The following is a 15,361-nucleotide window of genomic DNA, read 5'->3' as shown; positions in this document are numbered from 1 at the left end:
ATAAAAAATAACGAATAAGAAGAAAATAATGAGATCTCCTGGTGGAGTGAATAGCAAATGGGCTACTTAAACCACAATAAAAACCAAGACAAAGTCCCAAGATAAACAGTACTTGGAAAGTTAATTGTTTACCAAGTGCTTATTTGTTCGGCCTGGTTTACTGTTAAAGAACACTATAGAAATTGACCTGTGTTCGGACACGTCACCCTATCAACCACCTGTTGAGTCTCAACGTGCCTGGACGGAAGGAACAGTCTTTGCTTGCTCAAAGCTGTATATATTAGTGGTATTTACAGAAGGGCATGTGATAGAAAAAGTAAATAACTGAATTTGTTCATAGCTTCCTGTTTCCTTCTTGATTCTTCAGGAGAGGATGCCTTTTCCCTTTGGAAGTACAGATTCTCCTTGGACAAAACTTAATTAAAACTCCAGCTAGATTAGTAAACTTTGGTTAATGAATTGGCCTCAGGAAGCCCCTACATTTTCATGGCCTCGTAGAGTTCAGTGAAAATGTTTATTAAGGGACACAGCCTGTCCTGCTCTGACCCCAAGACACTGAAGACTCTGTTTGAATCAGACTCAAGGGCTTCTTCCTCCTCACCACTCTCAAGGACAGGAATGCTTCTGGTAAGTTTCTATAAAATCCTCATGTTTTCTTTGCCTCAAACGAAACTTTTTTTTTTAATTAGCCCATATTGTCTAGTAATTAATTTCATTGCCATAGGTAATGAAATTCCACTTATCGTTCTTTCCTGGAGTTTTTTTTAGTATAAAAGAAATATGGCTAAAAGGGGGGAGAAGAAGTCTGCGCTTTGTGGAACACACTCTCCGAATACTTTTCTTTTCCTTTGCCATCTGTGACTGATTTCTTTGTGCAGTTTTTATTTCCAAGTAACAAGAAATGTATTTTCATTTATTTTCAAGGTAGAATTAAGGAAATCCAATCACAAGATCTCATTCAGTTCTCGTATTTTCCTCTTATTGAAATTACAGTACCATATTTTGGTGAAAGCAAGAAATAATTTCAAGAGAAATATTTCTGAGGGACATAGCTAATAATGCATTATTTTTAATTTAGGACTAAAAGATAAATTTCCTCCTGAATTTTTCTTAAGATGTTTTGTAACTGGTGATAGAAATCTGTAACCAAAATTATTTTGTACTAGATACTCAACCAGCATTCTGAGGTAAAAATGTTATGAGATGTGCCTTAAAAATTCAAACTGGACTGAGGTTATTCAATTGCCTGTTGTGTTGTGCGATGAGGTACAGAAAATTCATCTGGTCTCATAGGGATCCTCTCTGTTGAGACAGAGCAGTAATCACATTACCAACAATTAAAACCAAAAATTCTCTGGGTTGCAATACTTATAATTAATCTACATAAAATCTACATAAAACACACACAAAATGTTGTGGGTTTTTTGTATTTTCAAGTCCAATCAAGAGTATTTTATCTAAGACTTTAGCAGCAAAGACTTTCTGTTCCCAAATTATTGAAAATTTTCATACATACAAAAAATTAAAATGATTATACCATGAACACCCAAATACCCACCACATAGATTCTACAACTAACACTTTGCTGTATTGGCCTCTTCAAATATTACCCAATACCCCTCCATCTATTCATCCATCAACTCATATTCTTTACTTTTATTTTTTTAGAGAAGTTTTAGGTTCACGGCAAAATTAAGAGCAGGGTACAAATATTTCTCATATGCTCCCAGCCTCCCCCATTATCAACAGTCTCCCACCACAGTGGTTCACTCGATTACAATGTATTTTACTGATTAATTACAATGTAATTAATCAGGTTACAACTGATTAAATCAACACATCATAATCACCCAAAGTCCGTAGTTTATGTTAGGGTTCACCCCTGGTGTTCATATTCCTCCATCCCTGGCAATCACTAATAGTTTCCCTGTCTCCATAGTTTTGCCTTTTCTAGAACATCATATAATTGGAATCATGCAGTATCTTGCCTTTCCAGCTTGGTTTCTATCAGTAATAGACATCCTTATTGTCTTTTCATAGCATGGTGGCTCATTTCTTTTTAGAGCTGAGTAATATTCCATTGTCTGGGTATTCCACAGTTTATCTATTCACCTGCTGAAGGACAGTGTCGAAATTTTGGCAATGATAAATAAAGCTGTGTGCTGGGTTTTGTTTGGAGATAAGTTTCCAACTTCTTTGGGCAAACACCAAAGAGAGTAGTTGCTAGATCATGTAGCAAGAATATGTTTAGCTTTGTAAGAAACTGCCAAATTGTATCCCAAAGTGGTGGTACTGGGGCACCTGGGTGGCTCATTCAGTTATACACACGACTCTTAGCTTAGGCTCAGGCCATGATGCCCGGGTTGTGAGATCGAGACCCACGCAGAGTCTATTTGAGATTCTCTCTCGCTCTCCCTCTGCCCCCCAACTCCTACTCTCTCTCTCTCTCTCTCTCTCATTCTTTCTAAAATAAGTGAACAAATCTTTTTAAAAAATGGCTGTACTAGGGCGCCTGGGTGGCTCAGCGGGTTAAGCCTCTGCCTTCGGCTCAGGTCACGATCCTGGGATCAAGCCCCGCACCGTGCTCTCTGCTCAGCGGGGAGCCAGTTTCTCCCTGTTTCTCCCTCTCTCTCTGCCTGCCTCTTTGCCTACTTGCTGACCTCTATCTCTGTCAAATAAATAAAATCTTTAAAAAAAAAAAAAATGGCTGTACCATTTTGCATTCTCATCAGCCACGAATGAGAGTTTCTACAGCTCTATGTCTTCACCAGTATTTTGTGTTGTCAGCGATCTGGATTTCTAATAGGTACAAAGCAGTATCTCATTTTACCTGGCATTTTCTTGATAACATATGATATGAAATATCTTTTCATATGCTGAGTGACATTTATATCTTTTTTGGTGGGTGTCTGTAAAGGTCTTTGGTTTATTTTTTAACTGGGTTTATTTTCTATTGTTGAGTTTGAGAGTTCTTTGTGTATCTTGGAAAACACTGCTTTATCAGATATTGAGTTTTGCAAATATTTTCTTTCAGTCTGTGGCTTGTCTTCTCACTCTCTAAATATAGTCCCTCACGAAGCACTCTTTCATTCTAATGAATTCCAGATTACCAATTCCTTCTTTTTGGATTATTCTTTTGGTATTTTATAGATATTTTTTAATGTTTTCTGATGTCTGGTTTAAGATAAGAGCTATAAGTCAGGAACAGCCAGATGGAAGAGAAGCCCAGGGCAAGGTGTGGGGAAGGGCACAGAGCTTCCATGTCCTGTCCTGGAGCATCACTTTCCCTAAGTCAACACATGTTCACCAACCCAGAGGCTCCATCCTCTTTACTTGTATGATGCATTTTAAAGTTGCAGACCTCGGGGCAACCTGGGTGACTCACTCAGTTAAGCATCAGCTTTCGGCTCGGGTCATGATCCCAGGGTCCCTGGATCCAGGCCTCCATCAGGCTCCTTGCTCAGCGGGAAGTCTGTATCTCCCTCTCCCTCTGCTGCTGCTCTCTCTCTCTCTCTGTGTGTGTGTCAAATAAATAAATAAATAAATAAGCAAACAAATAAATAAAATCTTAAAAAAAAATAAAGTTGCAGACCTTAGTATACTTTACCTAAACATTTAGGGATACATGTCACTAACTAGAGTCCAATTGTTTAACTTTTTTCTTGAGACAAAGTTCGTGTGCAGTAAGAAGCACAAATCTTTAGTATACTATCAGATGGGCTTTGATAAATATATACATCTGTGTGATTCAAATCCTTGTCATCATTCCAGATCTAGAAACCATTATATTCCCCTGCTTAGTCGGTGCCTCCTCCTACCTCCAGAGGTAATCTTTCTTCGTCTCCTTCAGACAGTGCATATGCATGATGTTGTTTTCATGTTCACTCATGTTTTTGTGTGTATCAGTAGGTCATTCCTTTTTTACTGATGAGCAGTAGCCTGTTGGATGAATATACTACAGTTTGTTTATCTACCTCTCGTTGGGGGACACTGGGGTTTCACCCAGGTTTTTAGCTATTCTGAATAAACCTGTTATAAACATTCTTACACAAATCTTTCCTCGCACACATGCTGCTGGGTCATAATGTAGTAATAACCTTGGTTTTATAAGACTCTACCAGAGATTTTTCTAAAGTAATCATACCATTTTATCAGCCTCACCAGCACTGTGGGAGAAGTTCAGTTACCCCATCCTCTTGTCAATTTTGAGGTTAAGCAGCGCTTAGTCTGTGTCATTCTGCTGGTTGGGTGGTCCTAGCTCATTGTGCTTTGATCACCATTTACCTGATGTCTCCTGTGGCTGAGGGTCTTCCCATGGTCATTTGCATAGCATTATTAAATGTCTATTTAAATATTTGGCCCATTTTTTTTTAAATGGACTCTTGGTCTTTTTATTGTTGAATTAGAGGTGCTTTTGTAAGTGTATGCTGCAGCTACAAGTTCTTTGTCAAATGCATGTTTTGTAAATATTTTCCTCCTGTCTGTGGCTGGCTCATTCATTTTCTTTCCCTTTTGGGGGGAGGGGAGATTTTATTAATTTGACAGAGAGAGAGCACAAGCAGGGGGGAGCAGTAGAGGGAGAGGGAATTTGGCTCCCTGCTGAGCAGGGAGCCCTTCTCAGGGCTCATCCCAGAACCCTGGGATCATGACCTGAGCGGAAGGCAGAAGCTTAACCCACTGAGCCATCCAGGTGCTTCTTATTCAATTTCTTAAATGTGTAATTGGTGAGCACTAGTTTTAAAATTTGGTGAAGTCTAAGTACCTATTTTTGTATTATCATGAATTTCTGTGTGCTACCTAAAAACGTCTTGTTTTTTCTCAAGTTGCAAAGATAATCTTCTTTTTTGGGTTTTTTTTTTCTTTTTCCCTAGAAGTCTTATCATTTTAACTTTTACATTCAGTTCTAAATATTTGTGTTTGGTGTGAAGCAAGAGTTCTTTGTTTTCTTTCTTTTTTAATGAATATCTAGCTTAGTGAATATCTATCTTCTAATGAATATCCAGTGTTTAAAAAAAAAAAAAAACAACTATTTTTTTCCCTTTCTCTACTCGGTTTCTTTGAAGACTATAGAAAATCAAATGACCATAAAGAGTAGATCTTAATTTTGGACTCTATACAGTTCCATTAATTCATTTGTCTCTTCTTATGCAAACACCACACTTTTTTTAATTACTGTGGCTTCACAGTAAGTTGCCAAGTCAGGTAATATGAGTCCTTTAAATTTACTCTTTTCTCTAAAATGTTTGGATGTGCTACCTCCTTTGCATTTCCATAGAAAGTTTACAATCAGATGATCAATTTCTACAAGGGCAAGGTAAGTTTACGACTATGATTACATTAAATTTACAGGTTAAGTTAAGAATAAGCTTAATAATATCGAGTCTTCCAATGTATAAATATGGTATATCTCTCAATTTATTATTTCTCTCAGAAGTGCTTTGTGGTTTTAAAGGTAGAGGTTTTTTTTTTTTTTTTTTTTAACATAAATGGTCACAGAATTCATAATTGTCCCAAACTGGAAACAAGCCAAATATGCATATTGGCGCATGAATTGATAGCAAAATGGAGATTTTTCATAAAATGAAATACTACCCAGAAGGAAAAGAATAAACTGAGTGGGGTTTATTCCCATTTTTTTTCAGGATGGAGGGTGAAGCTGATTGGGTGAAAGGCTAGTCTGGCAGAAAGTAGGACAGGGATCCCCTGTTGCTGAGAACGTCAAAAAGGGGCTAAGAATCACCTTTATTTTAAATAAAGAAATAAAGAAATAGCTAAGCCCTCCTTACAGTGACAACTTCACTTCTCCACTGGCCCTGGGGTCTCTTCAGCTTCCTCGCATCCCCACTGTTCTTAGGGAGAAGTTATGTGGCCGGTAGCTACAGTTAGCTGATCCTACCCACCCTGCTGACGCCAAGCCCGCTCCCTCCCCCAGCAGCCTTCAGGTCACTTGAACTGTGCAGCCAACTCTTAGCCTTTGTGGGCTTTTCCGTCTTCTGACCCTGTCTACATCCTGTGTTTCTGAGACTCCTTTAAACTGACACTCCATTCACCATCCTTGTGCCTGTGTTCTACTACTATGATGGATTTCTTATTAAAAATATACATCAGGGGACATCTCGATGGCTCCATTGGTAAAGAATCTGCCTTCAACCTAGGTCATGGTCCCAGGGTCCTGGGATCAAGTCCCATATCAGGCTCCTTCCTCAGTGGGGAGCCTGCTTCTCCCTCTCCCTCTGCCTGCCACCCCCCATCTTATGTTCCCTCTCTCTCTCTCTCTCTCTCTGTCAAATAAATAAAGTCTTTTAAAAAAGGATAAAAGAAAGAGAAATATTGTAAATCTAATGTTCTTTCTAAGACTATACGATGAAGACCAGCCATTTCTTTACATCATTTTAAGTTTTGCCACCATATGTGAAAAGTATTCCTTAGAATGCACTCTTTTGGGAAAAAAACAGAGTGTACCCTTTTGGTTGAGATGACAGAAACCAAATTTGAACTAGCTTTATGAGGGTAAAAAAAATTTGAGTGTATACAAGTATCAGACATATGGTAAGTATTTCAATGTAAAGGCCTTGTACCTCTTTTGTTCATTTATTCCTAAGTATTTAAATTCCATTTTAAAGGGAATCCTTAGATTTTATCTTATAATTTTTGAAACTGATCAAATATAACTGATTTTTTAATACTGACCTTGTATGTTGAGATCTTGACAAATTCTAATAATTCCTTTGTAGAATCCTTAGGATTTTCCACTTAAATTATCATGTCATCTGCAAATAGAGATAGTTTTATTGTTATGTTCTTCAGGTTTTTTATTTTTATTTCTCACCTTATTGCAATGGTTAGAACTATATCAGTGTAACACTGAATAGAAGTGGTTGGAGTGGACATTATTATTAGGGACAAAGCATTCAATATTTCACCTTTAATTATGATGGTAGTCATAGTTTTTTTAGAGATTCACATTATCAGGTTAGGGAAGAGCCCTTCTATTCCAATTTCTAGGAATTTTTTTGTTGTGAATGGAGTACAATTTTGTCAAATGAGCTCTCTCTATTGATTTAAATGGTTATATGGGTTTTTTTTTTTTCTTTATACTCTTAATAGAGGAAATTACATTGATTGAATGTCAAATGTTAAACCAACCTAAGAATAACCTGGGATGAACTTGGTCTTTCTATCATCCTTTTTTTTCACCACTGGATCTTATTTTGTTAGGATTTTTCTGTTTATATTCATTAGGAATATCAACCTGTAATTTTCTCTTGTTGTTGTTTTTGTAGTATCTGTCAGGTTTTTTTTTTTAATCACAATTAATGCAAGCCTCATAATATGATTGGGAACCGTTTTCCTCTGCTTTTATTCTCTGAAAGGTTTTATAGCATATTGCTATGCTACAAGGAACTCAATATTGTCACTGCGTATTTCTCAAAACAATTGCCCAGCTCTAAGTTTTTATTGCTATGCTAAGCTCAAGGGTTAAAGTGTCTTGCTTATTTTTAGATCGTTTAGAGCTCCACGATATATTCATTTATATTCATTTCTAGTATTTGAATGCCAACTCTTCATTAAAACACACACATACTGGATTTACTAGAAACCGAACTTCATGCTATAGTATAAATTTATCAGAGAAATATTCTGTTGACCATTGCTAATACAAAGAAGTGAACTAAAGGGGCACCTGAGTGGCTCAGTTAAGCATCTGATCATCATCTCGGGATTCTGAGATCAAGCCCCGCATCAGGGTCCCTGCTTGGTGGGAGTCTGCTTCTCCCTCTCTTCCCCCATTCATGTTCTCTCTCATTATCTCTGTCTCTGTCTCTCTCTCTCTCTCAAATAAATAAATAAAATATTTTTAAAAAAGTGAACTAAAAACTTCATCTTAACAGTTTCATAAAATAATTGAAGTGTTTTTTTGAGTTTATTTTTATGCTTTACATAATTCTCGTATCTTTTTCATCAAGTCATCCATTATTATCACCAAAAAAGGGTTATAAACTGGTCTTGAAACTTAGGGCTTATCTTATAATTTTACAGAGGTAGTTATAAAAACAGACATAATGTCTGCCCTTTGGATCTAGCAATCCAGAAATCACAGCACTGACAAACAGTAAAAGAAGCCATGGTCAATTACTCATTCCTAAAATAGAGTCTATAGTTGGCAAGAGTTAGATTAGTAAGACTGTGCTGTCCAGCAGCCCCATGACCCACCATCACAGTCATGCCTGAGATGTGACAAGTAACCTCCAACCTGGACAGCAGACTCAATTTAATGAAGTATCCCATGCTTTGTCTTGGCTCCCACTTCCAGGGCTCTGGCCAGCTCAGCCAGTGATTACAGGAAGGAGAAGAACATGCAAGAGAGCCACCTCAATCCAGCCAGCCTCCAGCACGCCCAACAATCACACAACACACACTCTGCAAGGCCAAGGAGTACCAAACAGGAAACTCTCTAACTTTCCATAGAAACTCGGCAGTGTAAAACTAATGATTCGGAGGGGACATAAGTATTTCTGCCTTAAAATGGCAACAAGTAGGGGTGCCTGGGTGGCTCAGTGGGTTAAAGCCTCTGCCTTGGGCTCAGGTCATGATCCCAGGGTCCTGGGATCAAGCCCCAAGTCGGGCTCTCTGCTCATCAGGGAGCCTGCTTCCCTTCCTCTCTCTCTCTGCCTGCCTCTCTGCCTACTTGTGATCTCTGTCTGTCAAATAAATAGATAAAATCTTTTTTTAAGAAAAATGGTAACAAGTATATGCAAAACAAAATAGGACAGCTCCTCTCAAGTTTTAGGGAACCCAGACACTGGAGATATACCGGACATCATCTGGAATTCAGGATGCTGGAATTATAGCTATGATGTCCTGAATGTCTTTCTTTCATTTTAACAAATATATATTGCAACCAAAATGATAAAATGTCTAGTTCAGCAAAAATGATAGAAAATACTCGGCAGCATCTAAACAGAGCCAACAATACTGCCATAAAATAAGATACAAAACACTTGTTTATATGTCATGTAAAACTCATCTAAACTCTCTCAGGTTGAAAAGCATTGCAGTTACTCATTTGTGGGTGGATTTATGTGATTCTATACTGCCTAGAAGAATGAAACACTTTGAAGAACTAGCAAAGAGGAAAATCTGAACATACCTGTATTCATGCTCTCCTGGGGCAAAAATAGATCTCAAATAGCCCTGAATTAAAAAGATTTTGGAGATCTATTATTTTTCAATCACAAAGGGATTCTGACTGTTTTTGATTAGAGGATGAATATCTAACTAGAGACAAAAGAATAAAGAAAAAATAAAAGTTAATATTCTTAGCATGAACTTGAGTTAAAATAGTGTGTGTGTGTGTGTGTGTGTGTATATCCTTAGAAGGCAGAAAGGGGAAAAAAAAAACCTAGGAAACCTATACCTTAGAGAATTGCAAATTTGGTGATGGTTCTTTCAGAAATATAAACCCACTGCCTAAAGAATTCTGTGAGAATATCAAAATGGGAACACAAACCTTCTGTGATTTTTTTTCCTATTTTACTTTACTTTCCAAAATCCCCCAACAAATATAATATTTATAATCACAAAAAAATCAGTATTATTTTTAAATCACCCTTTAGAAATCCAGAAAATGATATTAAATAAACTAAAAACCAATAAATACATTAAAAGGGATGAGAATAGTCTCTTTAAAATAAGTATATAGCTAAAACCTGAAAAATTTTGAAGATTGACCAAATAGAGACACAGTTTAAAACTGAGGGATTTATGTTTTACAAAGAACAGATCTGCAGAGGCAAATTAAACTTAGCAATTTCCAGAAGAGGGTTGGGGCACCTGGGTGGCTCGGTTGGTTAAATGTCCTACTCTTGATTTCAGCTCAGATCATGATCTCAGGGTCATGGGACAGAGCACTTTGTGGGGCTCCCTGCTCAGTGTAGTGTCTGCCTGAGGACTCCTTCCTGTCCTCTGCCTTTCCTCCCCTCCATCTACTGCCCCATGCTCACTCACACATGCACATGTGTGCATGTTCTCTCTCTCTCTCTCAAATAAATAAACAAATCTTTAAAAAAAAATTTCAAGAAGGGGGATAATTTTCAATGACTAATTTACTGCGCACCCACCAAATGTAAGGCACTGTTCAAGATACTTTATCTCCTATGATTCCCCCTAAAACTCCAAAAAGTGGATTCCCTAAACATGTAGATTAAGAAAAGCCAATAAACCTCAGTATATTTTGACTTGTTCTCATTGAGCAGATAACCTTGTTCTAAGCAGTGTTTTCACCAAATATTTAAAGGCTCGTGTAGAAGACCCACCCATTGGCATAGGTGACATAGAGCTGAAAGGATTTGCAAAGTTGTGGCATGATGAGAAAATGATCCTAAAAAAGGTCTTAGACAGATGGGATAGATGGGCTAAATCTAATAATATGAAATCTAATGAGTAAAAAAATATTAAGGATCAAACAACCAACTATAAAAGAATTCAAGTTAAGAACTATAATTTGGGGCGCCTTGATGGTTCAGTCAGTTAAGCAGCTACCTTCAGCTCGGGTCATGATCCCTGTGCCAGGACAGGATCCCTGCTCTGTGGGAAGCCTGCTTCTTGTGATCTTGTGATCTCTCTCACTATCTCTTTCTCTCAAATAAATAAATGGAATCTTAAAAAAAGAACAATTTGACAATTTGGTAATAATAGAGAAAAAGACATGGAGGTTTAGTCTGTCAGTTAGTGTATGTGTGTGTATACACACACACACACACACACACACACACACATATTTTTTTTAATCAGGCCTGATTTGCAACCAGATCATTGGAAAAGGAAAACATGTAAAAGGCAGTGCACACAGCTACTGCTCTATGGGACCCTAAGCAAATCAAATTATTGTCTTCATGGGGTGCCTGGGTGGCTCAATCCATTGGGTGGCTGCTTTCAACTGGGGTCATGATCCTAGGGTTCTGGACTGACCATCGGGCTCCCTGCTCAATGGAGAGCCTGCTTCTCCCTCTCCCTCTGCCTGCTGCTCTGCCTACTTGTGCTCACTCACTCTCTATCTTTCTCTGTCAAATAAATAAAATCTTTAAAAAAAAAAAAAAACAGTATTGTCTTCCACTTGGGTACTTCACATAAAAGATTTGGAAACCAGGGAGAGAAATCACAATGGAAAAGAGATACAGAACTGTATCAGATGAGGAATGGTTCTTTTAGAGAAAAGAAAGGAGGTGCAAGGGACATGTTATAAATTCATTGTCTTCCAATATTTGAATAGCCCTCACACAAATGCAGAATTATTTAAGAACTGAATTGGAATGGCTATGAGGAGAAAAAGTTGTCTAAAGAAGTTTTCTAAATGAGCAGAGAGTTGGCCAGAAGTGAAAAAGGTTGCTTCCAAAGGTAGTGAGTACCCTGTCATTAGAGGAATTCAAACTTGTGCTGGGATCTATTCTGCCAAAACAGTTTAAGGAGAATTCATTGTGTAGTGAATAGGCAAGGTGATCTTTAATTGTCTTTCCAAACCTGAAATTGTATTTAAGGGAACGTTCTCAGGAAGGAGATAGCTTTTTAGTCAAAATTTGAAGAGAAGAGGCTTGAAATATGGAGTCTAAGAGAGCAGAGGTCAATATGGCAGAGAAACCAAAATACTGAGGAAAATCAATCAAGGAGACATTTATCAGACTGAAATATGAAGTAGAAACAACAGTACCGGAGCCAACAACACACCCGTAATTCAGCAAGGGCAACCGAGTGTACGAATATCTTAGTCTGTGTGTACCACCACAACATGAAGCATCGCAGAGCGCTCTGGCCATTCAAGCTCATTCGCTTCCAACCTATAGCACCTCTGGACCACTAGATGGCATCATTTCTTTTCCTTCTCTGTTTTTACTTGGCTTTCTTCTGTTTTTCCAAGAGGAAGGAGTCCTCATAGGGATACTGGCAATAAAAACGATTTTTTGTTCTCTGAGCTGCTTTAACAAACTTAATAGCCTTCATATTCTCTGAAGAGGCACACAGCATGATTGATCTGATTTCCAAATATTGAAGGACTCCAGAATGTTCAACAACGTATTCTACATCTCTGCTGACCGTGAGGAAATTTAAAGAATTCATATCCTCTATTGCTGAATTCACACATGATTCTGTGGACCTACCCCCCACCCCACTCCGTTATCTTCATCTCCCCTCTTCCTCCTTGTACTGCATTTTAACTGGTTTTGGGGCACCCTCTGCACCCCCTATAGCCAGCCAACTTCCAAGATCCTTCTGCTCTTCCTTTACATTTCTTAGCTTCATCCCTTCCTCTCTAATCCCATTGCCAGAACCTAATACAGAGCTAAAAACTCTCACTCCAAGTTTATTACAGTTAGAGTTCTTTTCCTTCGATCTGTTCTTCACTTGGAGATGCAATTAATATTTTCAAAACACTACCTCATCATGACATTGTACTCTATTTTTTTAAGTAATCCCTTATGCCCAACATGGGGCTCAAACTCACAATCCTAGAATCAAGAGTTGCATGTTCTGCTGACTGAGCCAGCCGGGTGCCCCACGGCATTGTACTTTTAATGGCATTGTATTTACTATCCAACAGCATTTAAGACTAAGCTGTCACTATGACATTAAATTCTTTCATTTGTCCTTTGCCTAACCAATATTATCTTCTCCCACTACCTAACATAAAAACTCCTTTCCAGTTAATCTGCATAATGTTTTGCAAAACAGGATTCTAACTATGAGGGTAGGTTTTGGTTTGTTTGCTTGCCTGCTTGCTTAGTGGTTGGCTCATGGCCAGTATAGTATATTAAGAGTGAGGATTTCTGGAACCCAGGCTGCCAGAGGTGGTATTCTAGCTCTGCCTATACTCGTTTTATTTTTTTTGGTAACTTTTTAAGTGAGCTCTACCCCAATGTGGAACTCAAACTCATGACCCCAAGATTAAGAGCCACAGCCAAGAGCCCCCACACGCTAGTCTTAGAGTTTAAGATAAGTTAGCTCATGTCTCAGAGCTTCAGTGCCTTCATTTATGAAATGGAGATTAAAAACAGTATCTACCAGGGCGCCTGGGTGGCTCAGTCAGTTAAACATCTGCCTTCAGCTCAGGTCTGATCTCCTGGAATAGAGCCCTGAGTCAGCCTCCCTGCTCAGCGGGGAGCCTGCTTCTCCCTCTCCCTCCACCCCTCCCCCTGCTGGTTCTCATCTTCTCTCTCTCTCTCTCTCTCTAAAATAAATAAAATCTTTAAAAACAACAACCACCACAACTAGAGATCGTAATGAGTTTAATGGGTGCCAGGAGTGGAAAAGAGGGAGGACAGGGATGAATGAAGCATAAGAGAAACTATTCTGTATGATACTGTAATGAGGTTGACATAAGTTTGCCAAAGCCAACAGAAACATATAACACAAAGAGTGAACCCTAATGTAAACTATGGATTTCAGTTAATAATAACATTTCCATATTGATTCATTAATTGTTTTTTTTTAAAGATTTTATTTATTTATTTGACAGAGAGAAATCACAAGCAGATGGAGAGGCAGGCAGAGAGAGAGAGAGAGAGAGGGAAGCAGGCTCCCTGCTGAGCAGAGAGCCTGATGCGGGACTCGATCCTAGGAACCTGAGATCATGACCTGAGCCGAAGGCAGCGGCTTAACCCACTGAGCCACCCAGGCGCCCTTGATTCATTAATTGTAACAAACAAACCATGCTAATGCAAGGTGCTAAAAATAGAAGAAATGGCAGAGAAGGAAGGAGAATATATGGAATTCTCTGTACTGTCTGCTCAATATTTCTGTAAATCTAAAACTGTAGTTAAAAAAAAAAAAAAACCCTAAGGCTATTTCTTATTTTAAGATATTAAAATTATATATAGAAAAGAAAGCTTATGTGACTTTAAAAGCAGCCAATAATGTGTTGACCTACTATAAAGATCACACCTATGATAAAGATCTACTTATTACAGAGAATTAGGCCTTTGAATAAATCATTAAATTCTGCTTATTTATGCCAAGGTGACTTAATATCAGCCAGTTCCTATAATATTGCCCAGACTTACTGTCAACATGATTTAGCAGATTCTGTCTGTACTCCTAGAAATTCACCTTGGATTTTGGAAACACTGGAGTGGAAAAAATATATATATTCTCAGAGAAATAAACAGAATTCATCCATGATTACAGATACAGACATACCATAAAATGAAATTTCACTTTTCCCTACATTCTGATTTCCCCAAACCACCCAGAACACCCACTTCTGTTTTAATTACTGTGTTGGATGACAGCTCCTTCCCATGCCTTCTCAATCTGAGAATGGAGCTGTGAGTCTGGGTTGGTTTTGTTTTTTTTTTTTTTTAAACATTTATTTATTTATTTGACAGAAAGAGAGAGAGAGATCACAAGTAGGCAGAGAGGCGGGGGCGGGGGGGAGCAGGCTCCCTGCTGATCAGAGAGCCCCATGTGGGGCTCGATCCCAGGACCCTGAGATCATGACCCGAGCGGAAGGCAGAGGCCTTACCCACCGAGCCACCCAGGCGCCCTGTGAGTCTGGGTTTTGATGCAGCAGGGTTGACGGGAAGAAATGGCGAGGCAGTATGGATGACGTCGCCAACTCAACAACGCTCTGGTGGTCATAGGTAATAATTAACTTCAAATTCCTAACCCAGAGATGGCAAGACCCCAGAGAGAACAAGGAATAGGACCAGAGATGGACAAGGGCTTTTTAGTCAAGGTGGATTTAACTTCATAAAAATAATTTTTTAATCTAAATAACAAAAGATACCAGAAGCAAAGACAAAAGATATATTGAAGGTAATAGAATATGTATATCTAAAATACATAATGAGAGTCTACAAATTAGTGAGAAAATTACAAATGCCCATTTTAAAACTGGACAAAGGATAGGAATAAGGTTTTCACAGACCCAAAGTATAAAAATAGTCAACATATGAAAACAATATTCAACCTCACTAAAAATCAGGGAAAAAACAGTTTAAACAGAGAGAGAATTTTCAACTTCAAACTGGTGGAAAAAACACTAAGGAGAGAGCGTTGGGGAAAGATTGGGGAAACAGTCCTTTACATATGGTATTGGTTTTTTGCAAATTCCATGGAAATTTATGAAGAAATAATATTTCAAAGTTGTATAGTGTCAGTAATTCTACCTCTTATAAATCTTTCCTAGAGAAATCTGAACCTCTCTGCAAAGTTACATTTACAAAAATATCTTTGCTGCCGCATTGTTGGTAATGACAAAAAACTAGAAAGAGCCCAAATTTTCATCAGTTCAAGAGTGGTTAAGCACATTATGTTAGGGTCATACTCTAGAAAGCTGGACTCCATTAACCAGAATTAATTAGGTCAA

General features: G+C 38.2%; 1 protein-coding gene across 2 annotated transcripts in view; it reads left to right on the top strand.

Moving 5' to 3' along the window:
- Positions 1-217: 217 nt before the first annotated feature.
- The window catches only part of SMIM31 (small integral membrane protein 31), a 47,079-nt gene continuing 31,935 nt past the window's right edge, over positions 218-15,361 (top strand). The window contains exon 1 of one of the 2 annotated variants that reach the window (XM_059393968.1): positions 218-627. The gene's annotated coding sequence lies outside the window, so the exon portion shown is untranslated. The remainder of the gene's footprint in view (positions 628-15,361) is intronic. The other variant, XR_009403096.1, reaches the window with a different exon arrangement.

Source organism: Mustela nigripes, chromosome 1 (assembly GCF_022355385.1).
Source record: "Mustela nigripes isolate SB6536 chromosome 1, MUSNIG.SB6536, whole genome shotgun sequence".
NCBI classification, from domain to species: Eukaryota; Metazoa; Chordata; class Mammalia; order Carnivora; family Mustelidae; genus Mustela; species Mustela nigripes.
The sequence above is the reverse complement of the archived record's forward strand: the minus strand, read 5'-3'. Positions and strand labels throughout refer to the sequence as shown.